This window comes from Stenella coeruleoalba (assembly GCF_951394435.1).
Source record: "Stenella coeruleoalba genome assembly, chromosome: 15".
NCBI lineage: Eukaryota > Metazoa > Chordata > Mammalia > Artiodactyla > Delphinidae > Stenella > Stenella coeruleoalba.
This window is the reverse complement of record NC_137161.1, coordinates 3,216,850-3,233,704: the sequence shown is the minus strand read 5'-3', so window position 1 is coordinate 3,233,704 and position 16,855 is coordinate 3,216,850. Positions and strand designations below refer to the sequence as shown.

The window sequence follows — 16,855 nt, the reverse complement described above, 5'->3', positions numbered from 1 at the left end:
TGGGCCAGTTACTTCATCCCTCCTCACCTCTGTAAAATGGGATCAGGACACCATCTACCTCGCGGGATTGTTTTGAGGATTTAGATGAGATGATGAAAATAATGTGCTCAGAATGGGCCTGCAGAGTGGCCACTCAACAGATTCTGACTAGTATCGAGGTTACGAGCATCACTGCGGTTTTACCTACAGCGTAGATGTACAGTGCATCACGCACGCAGACGTACTTCAGCACGGTACTGCCACGTGCCCTGCGAGGTGCTTCCCGGTCTTGCCTGAATGTGGTTGAGAAATACTGCCTAACGTGCTCACTTTTATGATTTTATGTAAGTGGAATGCAGAAATCACTGAATCTTCAGAATTTGCAGTGCAGAGCTTCAGCCTCCTTAGCCAGTGAAACATGTTTAAGGAGATTAAATCTTACACAGAAATTGTGGGGTACTTTATTCCAAGGCCTGCACGCAGTCTAACCTGTGTTCTGATTTGTTATATATGACAATATATAACAATATATAACATATATATATATGTAAGAAGGCATGTTGCTCTTTCTAATATGGGTTTTTTGGGGGAATAGTTAAAATACATTTTAAGAAACAGAAATTTGAATTAACTTGGCAGGTCCCTCAGACTCTGGCTCCTGTCCCTGCAGGGCCTTGTGATCCTAGGATACTTGGCCTCTGGCAAAAGGCCTCACAAGTGTCTTCACTGACAATGGGTAATGGATTTTTGTTATTTAGCGCTTAAAAAAAAACCCTAAAAACAAACACAAAAGCTTGATTGAAACAAAGTTTCATCTTAAAATAATGAAATGAAAAATATGAAGGATAATTTTATCTTACATTTATGATTTAGATCACAACTATAAGCTAATTTTAAAAGGGAGAAAGAAGGAGTCAAGTGTTGATTTTTCCCATTTTTTCTTTTTATTGTGGTGAAATATACAGAACACAGAATTCACCGTTTTACCCATTTTTCAGTGAACGTTCACATTACTGTGCTACCGTCACCACCATCCATCTCCAGGACTGTTTTCATCTTCCCAAACTGAAACTCTGTCCCCATTAAACCCTAATCCCCCATTCCTCCCCTCCCCCAGCCTTCTGTCTCTATGAATTTGTCTGCTCTAGGTACCTCAGATAAGTGGACTCATACAGTATTCATCTTTTTGTGACTGGCAAGTATTGCTTTTTTTTGGTATAATTTTCCTAACAAGGTTGGATGACAGCACAATCGAATGTCCTTCACTTTGTGCTTGCTTTCATAGAACCATCAGGAAGAGGACATTTTTGAAGTCATTCAAGGGCTTCATCCCTTACACAGAATACGCTCAAAAATTTTTAATTGAAGTATAACTTACAGTAAAGTGCATACGTCTTAAGAATTCAGTTCGATGACCTTTGCTATCTGGCTACATCCAGATCCAGATGTAGAACATTTCCATCAGCCCAGAGTTTTCCCTTGCGCTCTTCAGAGTCAGCAGCTCCTCCCCAGCAGGAGGGCTTCCCTGACCTTAGACAAGTTTTCCCTGCTCCCAAACTTCATGTAAATGAGATCACTATTATGTGTTCTTTCGCATCTGGCTTTTTACTCAACACAGCATCTGCGATGTTTGTACAGATTGCTGTTCTTTGCAGTTCACTTCTAGTTATTACTGTGTACTATTTCTTGCTTTGAATGTACCACAATTTATATACCCTTCCTGACAGACGTTTGGGTTGTTTTAATTGCCCATTATAATTAAGTTGCTATGACCGCTCTAAGAACATTTCCTAATTTAAACAATTTTTCTTTTAAAATGTCTGTGTTGTCATCATTCTTGTAAATTTTCTTTTCAGTTCTTGACTCTGCCATGTCCTCATTTGTGAATGACTCCACAACAGATTCTGTGTTTTCCAAAATCACATTATGACTTCGTAAAATCCTGCATCATTTGCAAGATTTTCACGTTTCCTTTGAAACCAATTTGTCCTGTCCTTCTAGATTATGCCCGCATCTGCCCATGGAAGGAACTGGCTGATGAAGACATTGGCGTAGTGGGCGAGGGCAGGAGCTGGAGGTAAGTGGACTGGGACGTTTGAAAGGCTAATATTCTGACAGTCACATATAGGGGAGTAGTTTTTTATGACAGCTCTCTCTTCCCTCTGCAACCTTGCAACTGGGGGTTGGGTTAATGTGTACTCGGCTAAGAAGATCCTCTTGTGTTCAGTTGAAGCTGACCGCTGTAGAGAGTCCCTGAACTTGCCACTTTGGAAAATCATCTTCCCATTCTTTGACCCCGTGCCGCAGTCTTTGGTTAGTGGTGCACGAACGTGCGAAGGGGACAGTTGTCACTGAAATTACAGACAGCTGAATGGCAATTTGAATTGCATGAGCATTAAGTTAGTCTTCCTTAAGAGAGATATGCAAAACCTGCGATTACAATGATTTTATTCAAGCGTCAGGAAGTATAGATAAATCCCCCTGACATCAACATAGCGGAGGCACTCTGAGAACCTAATTTTAATGAATATACATTTTGACTTTTCAGCTACAGGGGAAGTAGGGCAGAAGACTTATTTAGATCATCCTAATTAATAGCCCTATATATTAGGGTTACTGTAGGGCTATTCTCTTTCTCCAGAGAAAAAGAACCAGTAGTTTTTATATACATATACACACATATGTATATGTATACATATGTATACACACACAACAGACTATACATACATATGATATATACACATAATAAATATACATACATAAACATATATATCTTTATATATGTGTGTGTATAAAGATTTACTGTAAGAATTGGCTCATGTGCTTATGGAGGCCCAAACTCCCACAGTCTGCCATCTGCAAGCTGCAGAACCAGGAAACCCTGTGGTGTAATTCAGTCCGAGTCTGAAGGCCTGAGAAGCAGGAGCACCATTGTCCAAGGGGAGGAGAAAACGGATGTCTCAGCAGACACAGGAATTCACCCTTCTCCTGCCTTTTTATTCTATTCAAGCCCTCAGTGGATTGGATGGTGCCCACCTGCCTTGGTGAGGGCCATTTTATTTACGCAGTCTACTGATTCACATGCTGATCTCTTCCACACACACACACACTTTTATCTCCTTAAGAGGGACCTGGAAATTGGTTGCATTTTCCACTCTCTGGTCAACGTATCTTCTCTTGGGCACTGGGACTCCTAGTGTTCTGGGTGGGGCTGCACTTAGATGCACATCAGATGTGATGGACCCGCATCTGTAACGAAATGGGACAGTGCTCTGTGCTTCGTTCATGGTGTTCATGGTGTTTGGGCAGTGTTTGATCGTTTCGAGGGACTCACTCCCCTTACTTAGCGGGTGTCCATCAGAAATGCGGGGAGGAAGTCGGGCCATCTCAACCGTGTTGGCTTGGAGAAGACTTTGTGTGGGATGTTGAAGGGTTTCCAACAGGAATGAAGCCTCTTGGGAGCGGTCAGAGGTGGCTGGCTGAGGGGACCCTACGGAGCCCTTTGCTGGCTGACAGACTGTGCTCAGTGCTGAGTGAATATTAGGTGAACCCTTATGAAATTGAAATTCTGCAGGTCACAAAAGTTCAATCAAGATTGAACTAATGCTTTGTAGAACGTAAGACGCTCACTCCCAGCTACCCTCACTCTGTCTCCCTCTCAGCTAATGGGTGGTGGCGTCCTGCTCTGCGTGTCCTGCTCTTCCTGGTGTTGCTGCTGCCCTGGGTGCAGAGAGGATTCCTACACGCAAACATGGGGATCTGAGAAATGTCATATTTCTTTATTTTCTTCCAACTGAACTGGATATGAGTCTGAGGCAAAATCCTGGCAGGCTGGAGGGAAATTCAATCACAGACATTTTGGAGACCATTTACTCTCCTTTTGGGGCATAAAACTTCTGGAGGTTGAGGTGGCATCAGGGGAGACCTCTTCTTCATTCTGGGGTGCTCACTGCTAATATCCTGGAGGGTGATTGCAGATTATCTTTGGGAAGGAACCAAAAAGGCACAGTCCTTCAGCAGCACCTGTTTTCTATTCTGTCACAAGTTATTATCTCAAAGGATTATCCTTGTGCAAGTGTTTTTAAATAAACACTTCTTTGTGCTCCACAAGCCTCTCAGGTGGATGGACAAGTGATGGACTCCAGGTAAGATCCTTGCTGGGTGGTAAGCTCCTTGAGGGCCATGTCTGTCTTATTCACAGCTTCATCCCAGAGCCCAGAACAGTGCCTGGCGCCTAGTGGGTGTTCATTGACTCTCTTCTGGATGAATGATCGAGATGGGAAAAGCCTTGAGGCTGAACGAATGAGAAAGTAAACCTGCAGTGCATTTGTATGATTTATTACTGAATATATAAGAATGTGATTTCTCTTTTTATAAATGGACTGTATTATAACGTAACATACATACATAGGTGTCTATAAATGACACTTGTAGAGTTAACGAATATGTACCTACCCAGAGCAAGAAGGAGGACGTAATCAGCATCTCAGAAGCACCCCTCCTCCCCCCTCCAATTACTACTTTCTCAGAAAGTGACCCTTCTTAGAAGTCCTGTCATTAGGGTTCACTCTGATTGTTTTGAGGTTTATATAAATAAGCAGAGAGTATGCTTTCTTTTGTGTCCGACTTCTTTCCCTCCTTAGTTTGTTTGGGGAGGCATGCATGTTGCTGTAGTTGCAGCGTGTTCCCTTTCATTGCAGTGGAATATTCCACCATGAGAAGAAACTGATGTATTGTTGATGGACATCTGGGGTGCCTATTATGACTGGCTTTGCTGTGAACATCCTTGCTTGGTGTGGGTGCACGTAGGCACACATTTCTGTGGAGTACTTCTGAGTGGCTTGAGTCGCATGGCCAGAAGCAGAGCCCGAGATGAGTATTGCTGGGCAGGTGATTTACAGAAAGAGCACTCTCTGGAGCAGCCTGCAGTGAGGCGAGGAGGAGCGGGCGGGGAGGGGAGGGAACCAGGCCAGCTAGCACATTTGGCTGGAGTCCAGGCAGCCTGATTCCACGGGGCTCTGGGGGTGAATGGCAGTGTAGAGTTACCCCCCGAGGACTTCAGTAACGTTTAATCAGCCCATCATTGGCCGTGGGCCACCCCGGAGGGTAAGCATGGCATTGGGGGTGTTTCCAGGTGAGGCAGCCCCTATCAACCTTTCCCCATTCTCTGGAGAAGGTGTGACCTCTCAGGAGCCAATGATCACAGAAGCTGGGAAATGAATACCCTGGCCTGTAAAAGGGATCTGGGTGGGTCCCCAAAATCAACTCCTGCACAAGAGCCTGGGGAGGGTACAGCTTCAGTGAGCGTTGCCAGGTAGTTTCCAAAGTGCTTGTGTCAATATACACATCCACCAGCATCGTGGGAGTGTTTCAGTTCCAGATCCTCTCCAACATCAGGCATTGTCCGACTTTTCCATTTTAGCCATTTTAATAGAATTACAGTAGTATCTCGTGTGATTTTAATTTGCATTTTTATGATGACTAATGAGGCTGGGTCCCTATTCTTAACGTTTATTGCCACGTGAATATTTTGAGAAGTGTCTCAAGTCCTTTGCCAGTTTTTCCTGGGTTATCTGCCTTTCCTTATTGTGTGAGTGCATTATTTATTCTGGTCAGTAGTCCTTGTCAGATATTTGTATTAGAAATATTATCTCCAGCACTGTGGTTTGCCTTTTTACTCCATAATGTGTCATTTGCTGAATAGAAGTTCTTACTTTAATAAAGTCCAGTAAATCATCTTTCCCCCTTCGTGGTTTGTGCTGTTATGTGTCCTTTTTAAGAAATCATTGTCTGGCCTAAGGCCATGAAGATATTCTCTTATATTGCCATCTAGAAACTTTGTTTTAATTTTCACCTTTTAGATCTACAGATCATTTGGAATTGAGTTTTGTCTATTGTGGGAGGCAATGCCTTTGTCATGAATCAAGGAACCATAGATGTGTGGTCTGTTTCTCATTCTCTATAGTTTCATGGGCTCTATTTGTCTATTCCAGTAGTTCTCGACTGGGGGTGACTTTGCCCCCTCCAGGGGCATTTTGCAATTTCTGGAGACATTTTTTGTTGTCGCGTGTGTGTGTGTGTGTGTGTGTGTGTGTGTGTGTGTGTGTGTGTGTGAAGCCAGGGCTACTGCAAAACATCCTACATCACACAGGACAACTCCATAATAAAGAATCATCCATCCCGAATGTCAGTAGTGCCGAGGTGGTGAAACCGGGGCTATCCCCATGCAGTGCCACACTGCCTTAACTACTTAGTGTCATGATGTCCCTACTTCTGGTCCTGCGAGCCTCCAATTTCCCGCATTTTTCCAAGCCTGCTCTGACTCTTATTTTGCTTTTTTCCCCACATACATCTTCGAACCAGCTATCAGTCTCAAAAAAAATCTGGGATTTTTATGAGATTGCATAAGACCTATATCGATTTGGGAAAATTGACATCTTTCCAGTAACAAGTCTTATTGATAAAATCCATGAACGTGACATATCCTATTTGTCTAACGCTTTAAAACCTTCTGTAATTTTGTTAATTTTTGTATTTTCCTCCTTAGATGTCTCACATGTCTTTTGTTAGATTTATTCCTAGATATTTGATATTTCTATTGATATTGCAAATATTTCTACTTTTTTCCATTTCAGTTTCTAGTTACTCATTATTGGCATATAAAATGCAGTTGCTTTTTGTATTGACATGTATGTGGCAGTGGTACTGAATTCTTAATAATTCTATTAGATTGTGTATTCTTTTGGATTTTCTATATATCTGTATTAAATATGAGAATTTACTTTTTCTTTTTCAATTGTTGTTGTATTTATTTATTTATTCTTATTGCCTTGGTCAGGACCTCCAGTACATTTTTTTTTTTTCTCGGTACACCGGCCTCTCACCGTTGCGGCCTCTTCCGTTGTGGAGCACAGGCTCCGGACGCGCAGGCTCAGTAGCCATGGCTCATGGGCCCAGCCGCTCTGCGGCATGTGGGATCCTCCCGGACTAGGGCACGAACCCGCGTCCCCTGCATCGGCAGGTGGACTCTCAACCACTGCGCCACCAGGGAAGCCCCAGTCCAATTTTGAATAAAGACTATCATAGTCTTGTTTCCAGCCTTGGTGGAACGTTTTCGCTATTTCACCATTGAGTTATCCCTGATAACCTTCCTTGCTTTGGTGTCTGCTATGTCTGAAATTCATATAGTTGCTCTTGCTTTCTTTGGATTACTATTAGCGTGGTATATTTTTCTTTATATCTAAAGTGGATTTCTTGCAGACATCACAATATTGGGTCTTGTTTTTTGACCCACTGTGACAATCTCTGTCTTTTAATTGGTGCATTCATACCATTGATGTTCAAAGTGATTATCAATATAGTTGGATTAATACCTACCATACTCGTTACTATTTTCTATTTACTACCCTTGTTCTTTGTTCCTGTCTTTGTCTTCCATTATTTTTCTGTCTTCTGTGGTTTTAATTGAGCATTTTATATGATTCTGTTTCTTTCCTTTCTTAAAATATTAGTTATACTTCCTTTTTTACTTTTGTTAGTGGTTGCCCTAGAGTTTCCAATATATATTTACGACTAAAACAGGTCCACTTTCATAACACTGTATCGCTTCCTGAATAGTGCAAGTATGTTATAATGACAAAAGAAACCCAGTTCTCCGTCCCATCCCTTATGTCATTGCTGTCATTTATTTCACTTGTATATAAGCATACATAAGCATATATTCATATGTTATGTAAAATGCATACAAATGCATTATTATCAAATACGTTGTTGCTATTATTTTGAACAAACTGTTAATCTGTTAGATCAATTAAGAATAAGAAAAATAAAGGTTTTTATTTTACTTTCACCTATTTCTTTTTCAGTGTTCTTCCTTTATGTAGATCTGAGTTTCTGATCTATAAAATTTTCCTTCTCTCTAAAGAACTTCTTTGAACATTTCTTGTAAGGCGGGTCTACTGGCAAAAAATTCCCTCAATCTTGTTTGACTAAGGAAGTCTTTATTTCTCCTTTACTTTTGAAGGACAGTTTCCCAGAGTATAGAATTCGAGGTTCAGACCATTGATGTTTCAGCTCTTTTCTTTCTTGTATACATTTAAAACCATAAATTGTCTTCTAAGCATGGCTTAGGTGCATGACACACATTTTGATATATGTTTCTATGTATATGTATATATATATATATACACACACATATATAAAATGTTTCATGTATATTTGAAAAGTATGCAAATTCTGCAGTTGTTGGGTGCAGTGTTCATGTAAATTAGGACAAGTTTGTTAATCATAGTGCAAAAAGCTTTTGTATCCTTTTTGGCATTTTGTCTGCTTATTCTATTATTTCCTGAAGAGACACGTTAAAAGCTATCAAAGCAATTGTAGATTTTCTGTTTCCTTTTTTATTTCTATCAAGGTATGCTGTACACATTTTGAATATATGTTAATTTGGTACATGCAAATTTCAAATTGTCACATCTTCCTGATAGATTTTTTTCACCACTACAAGAGATCCCTCTTTATTTCTAGCAATGCTTCTTTCTTTATAATTGACTTTGCTTGGTATTAGTAGAATAAACCTCCAGCCTTTTGATTAGTGCGTGTATGTATATCTTTCCCATTCTTTGATGTTCAACTTGTCTGTATCCTTACGTAGAAAGTGAGTCTCTTTCACAGCACAGATTTTTTAAAAAAAAAAAATCTAATCAGACATTTTTTTAAACTGGAGTATTTAGTCGATTTATATTTTATATAAGTAGTGACATAATTGAATTTATACCTACAATTTTACTATTTTCTCTTCCAATATTTTACCTTTCTATGCTTCATTTTATCCCCTTTCCTGCTTTCCTTTATATTAATCCATATTTTTTTATTGTATGTTTCCCCCTTTAAGCTTGTCATTCATTCCATTGCTATTGTTTTAATAGTTAAACTAGATGTTATAACATGTAAACCTTAGTCCTTACCGTGTATATGTCTAATGTAATTATCACTTTCACCACTTCCAAGCTGACTCAATTACCATAGAACACTTCTACTCCATTTAACCTCTCACCTTTCAGGTTACTGGTATATTTTATTTTAAAATATGTTTTAGACACCACTAGACAGTATTATTATTATTCTGTACCCTTAATAATTCTTGAGATTGACCCATTTATTTACACATTTATTTTTATTCCTGAGACTGTGCTTCTGAATGGGATCATTTTTATGATACCTAGAGATATCTCTTTCATATTATTTAGGTCTGCTGATGTTTGTTTGTTTGGGGAAGTCTTTCGTTAGTTCTCACTTTCGAATGATAGTTTCACTGGACAGAGAATTCTAGTTTGGATATTAGTTTTTTTAACCACTTTACAGGTAGCATTCCTTTTTCTACTGAATTCCACTCTTTCTGTTGAGAAGTCAGCTGCCATTCTTACTATTTGCTCTTTAAGGCAGTACCTCTTAGTTCCAGGCAACTTTTCTCTTTGTTTTAAGAACCTAGATGTGGCTTTCATTTTATTAATCCTGCTTGTCAGACTTACTGTTACTCCTTTGAAATAATATGGTCTATTTTTTCTGGTTGCTTTTAAGTTTTTTTCTTTGTCCTAGATTCTCAATGGTTTCATTAAGATGTTCCTGGGTGTGACTTTCTTTTTATTTAATATTCTAAGGATTCATAAAATTTTTGCATAAATGATTTTATATTTTTATCACTTTTGGAACATTCTTGGTCATTACTTCATCAAATTGGGCTTCACCCTTCCCCCCCTCCCCCCATTCTCTACCTCATCTCTTTTGGGACTTATGCTTAATCTTATAATCATGTATGTAATTTCTATTCATTTTGCCCCCTTTGCACTTCAGTCTGGTGTTTTCTATGCTCTTATCCAGTCCACTTTTCCTCTTTTCAGCTGTGTCAGATCTGCACTCAGACTCAGCTCTTGCATATGTAATTTCAGTGATTGCATTTTGAGTTCTGGAATGTCCAGTTTCAAATGTATTACAGATTCTAATTCTCACTAAAATTCTCCCTTTTGGGTTTTTTTGTTGTTATTTTCTTGAACACATTAATCATAGTTATTTTAAAATCCATAGCTTACAGTGATAATAAATGGATCATCTATAGATCTGTTTCCATTGTCTGCATCTTATTTCATAGTATACATGATATTTTTTGAAGCTTTGTTTGAATGATGGAGTAGAGCCTCTCTATGATACTATATTCCTCTAGAATATCATTTTATTTTAGCTCATAGCAGGCAGATACATTAGGGGAAGAACACTGTAAGCCAGTCAGAATTTCTTTTATCATTTCAAGACTTGGTTCCTTCCTCCCTTTGCCCCTTTTCCTAAGGAGCCCTGAGCTCCAGTTTTATTAGCACCATGAATTGGAAGTGATGTTGTTTCTCTGACATGTAGAAGAGTTTTATGCTTGTTTTCTTATTCTTTCTTTCTTATTCTTTCACTATTTCCCACTTAGCCATCAGCAAACATCTCCAGGGGGAAACAGAGCAGAATGTGAACTTGTATCTCTGTGCCTGACTCCAAGGTCCTGGATCTGTGTGTCCTGAGAGCTTGGCATGCTAGGATACCAGCTAATTTCCCAGCCCTCTGACACCACCCAGGGCTCTGCCTAGCTCCCGCCTCCAGCTTGGCTCTGTGCCCATGTTCTCAGCCTGTGTCCATAATCCTTTCAAACTGGCAGAAACTCACGGGGAAAGCAGTGTGGTAGATTACCTCATCCAACTAACTGTGTTTTCTTTTTCTCTGGGACCTTTTCCATCCATCTTTGTTTGGTAGTTCTCTCTCTAATCTTGAAAAAAAGCATATTTTTGTAAAATTCAGCTTTTCTATATATGTATTTTATCTAGTTTTTCACTAAAAGATTTATCTTGCTGTATACTAGTCCTTTACACCTTTAACCCAATGATGAAATGTATCATCTTAGTCACCTAATAACCCTATTATAAAGTAATATCCTATGTTTAAGTCAAAATTTTTGTTGTTGTAAGCAACAGAAACTGACCCTGGTTAACGTAAACAAATAAAAAATACACCAATAAAGTATCCTCTGGGATAGACACCACCTTTACTCTCATTGTGCACCTGAAGGTCTGAGACTCTGAAAGGTTAAGTGACAGATCGCACAGATAGTAGGTAGTAGGGTGGGATTCAAACTGATGCTCTCTGGCTCTGAAACACTACTGTGTACAGTGACTCCCTAGTAATAATGTAGATTCACATGCAGTTGTAAGAAATAACACAGGGAATCCTGTATATTCAATTTCCCCCCATGCTAACATCTTGAAAAACTATAGTGCAGTGTTAAGATGAGGATATTGACATGGATACAATCAATGGACTTTATTCATACTTCATCAATTTCATATGCACCCATTTGTATATGTCATCCTATGTAATTTTATTACATGTGTGGATTCATGTGACCTCCACCACAGTCAAGATAAAGAATCTCTATCACAAGGACTCCTATGCCACCCTGTTATAACCACAGACACCTCTCTTCCCCTACCAACCCCTGGCAACCACTAATCTGTTTTCTATCTCTATAATTTTGTCATTTCAAGAATATTATATAAATGGAATCATACACTATGTAATCTTTTAAGATTGACTTTTATCACTCAACGTAATTCCCTTGAAACCCATCCAGGGTTTTGCGTGCATTAATAATTTGTTCCTTCTTATTGCTGCGTGGTATTCCACATGGGTTTACCTTTAGGATTGAATAAGATACCCTATGTAAAATGCTTAACACAGTGAGTACCACATAGCAAGGGATCCCATATTGGGAGCTAGTGCTATTTCTCTAAGCAGAAACATGATGTAATTTCTAAAAGTTAAGCTCAATTACAGATGCGGCTTTAGAACTTGAAGTGATCCAGGCACACTTACACCATGCTAAGTGTTTGGAGGCTGGATTGAAGCACCCTTCCGGTCCTCCAGGACTTAGAAATACTGGCATAAGTTGGCTTTGGAGAAATAGAACATCACCAAATTCCCTAGAATTGAGAGGCGAAGCCAGCTGAGGAGGCAGACAGGAGACTGGCTCTGCTGGGGCCTGAGTGAATCTATTAACATATCTAAGGAGAGCTTTGTTGTTCTAGGAAGGTTTGGTCTGTCAGGAAAGCACAGCTAAGTAGGAATCCTACTGGCAAACACTGGAAGATGATCCGGAGCCTCTCCGAGGGGTAGAGAGAGCTTAGCCATTGGAGCTACTTCTGCCCAGAGCAGCAAAACCTGTTATGTGAGGCTGATGCATCTTCTCAGCCTGATGACATCAACGATTCAGTGCCCCCAACTCTCCCTGTTTCTCTTCCAGGCTCCCCAGGTTAGTTGCTGATTATTTTTGATGGCCCCCCTGTCGGTCTGTCTACAATGAGATATTGCAGGAGTCCCGGGAACTGTAAGCCTTCAGTTCTCAGTAGGACTTCCTTCTCATTGTAAAATCAAACAAGTGATATTCTGAATATGATTTGGCTTCTTATGTCTGTGGTGAGGGACAGGCTTGGTCATGCAGAGACAAATTTTCCAGTTACCATGATATCAAGCTTCCTGTGGAACCTTTTGTATGCATTGTCTTGTGCTGAACCTCACTTCAGTGCTGTGAGGTCTGATTATCCATGTTTGAGGATCCAGAGCACGGTTAGATTTGTCTGTGAGCATGGCTCCCTCCATTCAAAGCTAGCAAGTGGCAGAGCTGGGATTTGAACCCTGGGCAGCTTGGCTTCCAGCCTGGGTCCTTATCCACTGAACTACAGAGCTGAGTTACCACAAGTCGAAAAGTTGGCATTTGGGTCTTTTGCTTCAGCTGTAAAAGAGGGATCAGCTCTTAATGAGCTGGCAGAATCAGTGTTTGATCTGTAAACCATGGCCACAGCCTGAACCAGGGTGAATTTGTAGGCTGAAGGGGACAATAGGAATAAAGATAATAATCACAGCAGTAATAAGAGTAAAAATAAAATTGCTAATGCTTATCGAGTGACTGTTTGGACCCAGTACTCCTTATTCTTTATACATGTTAACGCATTAATCCTCAAAACAAGCCTTTTATATAAAATAAGATTTTTAGCTGCATTTTACAGATGAGGAAACTGAGGCACAGAGAGATTAGGTAAGTCACCCCAGGTCATGCAGTGGTGAGTAACAGAGCTGGGATTCAAACTGGTCAGCCTTGGTCCAGAGTGATGCTTGGTCCTTGAGTTGTCCCGTCCTCTCCAAGACCAAGGGCAGCGCTTGGGGATCTCCTGCCACCCTGTGCTGGGGGCTAATCCAGGCATCCTGCAGGGTGGGCACCACAGCCTCTTCTTGCAGAGGAGGGAGATGAGATACCCTGAGGGGTCCCAGAGGACTTCCAGCTGCTTCTTCCCAGGCAGGAAGGAATCCTTTGACCTGGCAGTATGGGTTTGGGGTCATTGAGGGTTAATCAGGTCATAAACTCTGGTTCTGCAGAAGAGGGATCTAGTGGGAGCATGTTTCATGGGCTTAAATACTCAGTGGGGAGGCTGGAGAAGCGGGGGGGGGGGTGGAGGGCGAGGGCGTAATGCAGGGCAGAGCTGGGGTCTGGGAATGCACATGATTCCCCTCAGCTGAGCGCACCTGATGTGAATCAGGCTGACTCTTTCCCCATCTTGTGTTGTTCTGGTTACCAGTCAAAGCATGGAGGGAGAGAAAGGGAGAGAGAAAGAGCTAAGATTGTCCCAGCTAGAATTTCAGTCCCCCACCTGCACCCCACCCCACTAGGCAGTGGCAGGGCACCTTGCTTATAGCCAGCCCAGGTTGCAGACAGTGGGAGAGAACTAACTCCCACAGTCTTCAAGGAGAAGGGGGTAGAGGGCGGTGACCTTAAACTCTCGGTGTCCCATGGTCCACAGCCACCATCTTGGATAAAAACGGAGGAGAGGTGAATACTTCAGGTGTGGCTGTAGAAGGACATAGTGGTCTGCAGTGTTGCCACCAATTTATCTAATAAAAGGCTGTGTCTCTTTAGTGAATTCTTAGGGTCCCTGGGGAAACTCAATTTTCCATAAATAATTTGAAACAATAAAAGTGCTTGACTAAACTTTGGGCATATAAAATTTGGCTGCTTTTGGGGCTTCCCTGGTGGCGCAGTGGTTGAGAATCTGCCTGCTAATGCAGGGGACACGGGTTCAAGCCCTGGTCTGGGAGGATCCCACATGCCGCGGAGCAACTAGGCCCGTGAGCCACAACTACTGAGCCTGTGCGTCTGGAGCCTGTACTCCGCAACGAGAGGCCGCGATAGTGAGAGACCCGCGCACCGCAATGAAGAGTGGCCCCCGCTTGCCACAACTAGAGAAAGCCCTCGCACAGAAACAAAGACCCAACACAGCAAAAATAAATTAATTAATGTCAGATGCAGGCTTGTGACATCCTCTGTCACATAGGGGAGGATGTGAGTCAGGCACCAGCGGATAAGCAAAGCTTTCACTTAAAAAAAAAAAAAAATTGGCTGCTTTTAGAGTGAAGAAAAATCTAGAATTATCTGTTTCCCCTCCTGTTACTTTTACTTTCCATACCATCCTTTGTTTCAAACCAGGTAAAATCCATGAAAAGGTCAGTGGAAATGAATGGGTCCTTGTTGGACAAGTCAGATCAGACAAGGTCCCTTCATGTGGAAATTGCCTTAAAATTTGCCCAAGAATTTACCCTAAAAGTTGGGTTGTCTCTGAAACTTTAAAAAGGTACAGTTTTGCCAAAAAGAAAGGTAAAAAGAGATGAAACAAGTTCAAAGATATTTCAGAAGGAAAGGACTTCAAGTAAGATTCCAGATGAGTCCTTTGCATCCTAAGAAAAGGCTATTTTGGTGGGCGGTAGTCTGCTGGGGGCACTTGTGCCCTGACTTTGCTGTGTGGAGGTGAAAGGTGAGCACTTAAGGAGAGAGAACGTCACTGTGCATATTTATATCCACCAAAGACCAGATGTGTCATTGGGAGCAGCTGCTTTTAATTTTTATAAGGCTTTGAAATCACCAAAAATGGGATGTTTTTGCTCGCCATGAAATACCCAAACTTTTGCAGGAAAGGTGTTCTCCCAGTAAAGCCCCAAAGAAAATGAGTTAGGGCAACCCCTCTCTGCTGTACTCCCCTCCCTACTGGGAGCCCTGACAGGTCTTGGTGGAGACCGCTGGGGCTGCGAGTGGCTGAGAGTTGTAAGAGGTAGAACTTCTAGGAGTCTTGTAAAAGGAACTTCTAGTACACTCGTCCCCTGCGTAATGTTTTATTAAAAAAGACGTGTTCAGTGCTCAGGTAACTCATTTCACCCTCTTGTAGAGTTGCATACATTCATATATTGAGTTCTCTTAGAAACCCTGCACAGAAGATACTTTATCAACTTCGTGAAACCCAGTGTTTTTCAGATTTATTGATCACATACCTTTTGTCCCAAGGAACATGTGTTTTGGAGATGCTCTTTCCCTAGATTTTGCATTACTGGTTGGGCCCCCATCAAGGGAAAAGTGCTGGGGTGCTGATGCCTGTGGCAGAAGACTTTCAGCTGAGAGCTCTCACCACTTTGCTGAAAGGAAATATTTCCCCAATGCATTGTGCTTCCTTGAAAGACTGAAGGGCTCCTGAGTCCATTTGGTTTCAAGCAGGATGGTATGGTGTGACATAGCAGTGGTTATTGTACCTATCTTGCTTCCGTTTTGACAGTACCATCAAAGTAAGTACATTTGGCAGTTCTTTTTAGATAAAACAAACAAACAAATCCAGCTCAAACAGGATTAGGCAAAGAAAAGAGGAATTAATTTGCCAAAGGCCCCTGACCCAGGGGCCATCATGCTTTTCTTTCTCTCATGCATGACATTGGTTTCATTTCTAAGATGCCTCATACAGTGGGTTCTCTAAGTAAAAACAAAGGTGGCTGCCCACAGCTCCAGGCTCACATCCTACCAGCTGAGCACCCTTATCAGAAAAAGAGCACAGATCTGGCAAACCCCTAGAGAACCATTTAACTCTGAACTAATTACCGTCATTGGCTGTGGGGCATGGGACCCATTCGTGGAACTGGGCTGTGGGTCAGTTCCATCCAAAAGACATGGTCTGAGAGTAGAGAAGAGATGGGATCTTCAAACAGGAGGAGGAGGTGCATCCAGAAGAAGGGGAATGCCTGCTTGGTGGTGACAGGGTTGTCCCCTACATTCAGGCTGAGAGGTGGAAGGTGAACGAACGGTGCTCCAGGGAGTTGGAGAAGCAATGATCAAGATAAAGTTTTTCCTACTGTCTATCCGATTGGAATGTCACTGAGGTTGGTGCTTAATAAATCTTTGTTAAATAAATTAAAGGAAAGAAAGACTTGGGAAAAGAGCCGATGGCAAACCACTGGAAAGAGGCACAGGCGCTGACTGCCTTCCACCCCACTGGTTTGAAAATCAGATGCTCTGAAACCTGAGCTCCTTGGAGAGAAAAGGTGCCACAAAGTCTGGGCAGAATTAGGTCAAGTTCCTACAAGACCTGCTGCAGCCCAACACTGAAGCCCCAAGCTGATGCAGCCTTCAGTCGCCTGAGGGCCTGCGGCTCTGCTGGGGGGAGGGCCCGTGTAGACGGGGCTCCCTGCGGTGCCTGGGTAATCCTGATGAGGAGGGACGGGCACTGCGCGCAGGAGCCTCCTGCCAAGGCACACAGCTGTTCCAGGCAGATAACTGCCGTCGTGACAAGCCTGCCTGCTCGCGAGCCTCTCCAAAGCCAGGGCCTGGGCTGCTGCGGGGACCTGACTTGCGCTGGACAGCCGAGGGCCTTTATCTCAAGTGCTCTGTAGACAGGCAGGCTCTGGGTCTCCCAAACTGTTTTGGCCTGTGGATTGCCCTTTCCTTCTCCCAGGTCCTTTCTCCATCACAATCTTCCACTTA

The 16,855-nt window shown here is 42.0% G+C and overlaps 1 long non-coding RNA gene across 4 annotated transcripts in view; it reads left to right on the top strand.

Moving 5' to 3' along the window:
* Positions 1 to 16,855, top strand: part of LOC307197918 — a 590,209-nt gene that overhangs the window by 1,149 nt on the left and 572,205 nt on the right. For all 4 annotated transcript variants that reach the window (XR_013831543.1, XR_013831544.1, XR_013831545.1 and 1 more), the window contains exon 2: positions 1,981 to 2,056. This is a non-coding gene — a long non-coding RNA (uncharacterized lncRNA). The remainder of the gene's footprint in view (positions 1 to 1,980; positions 2,057 to 16,855) is intronic.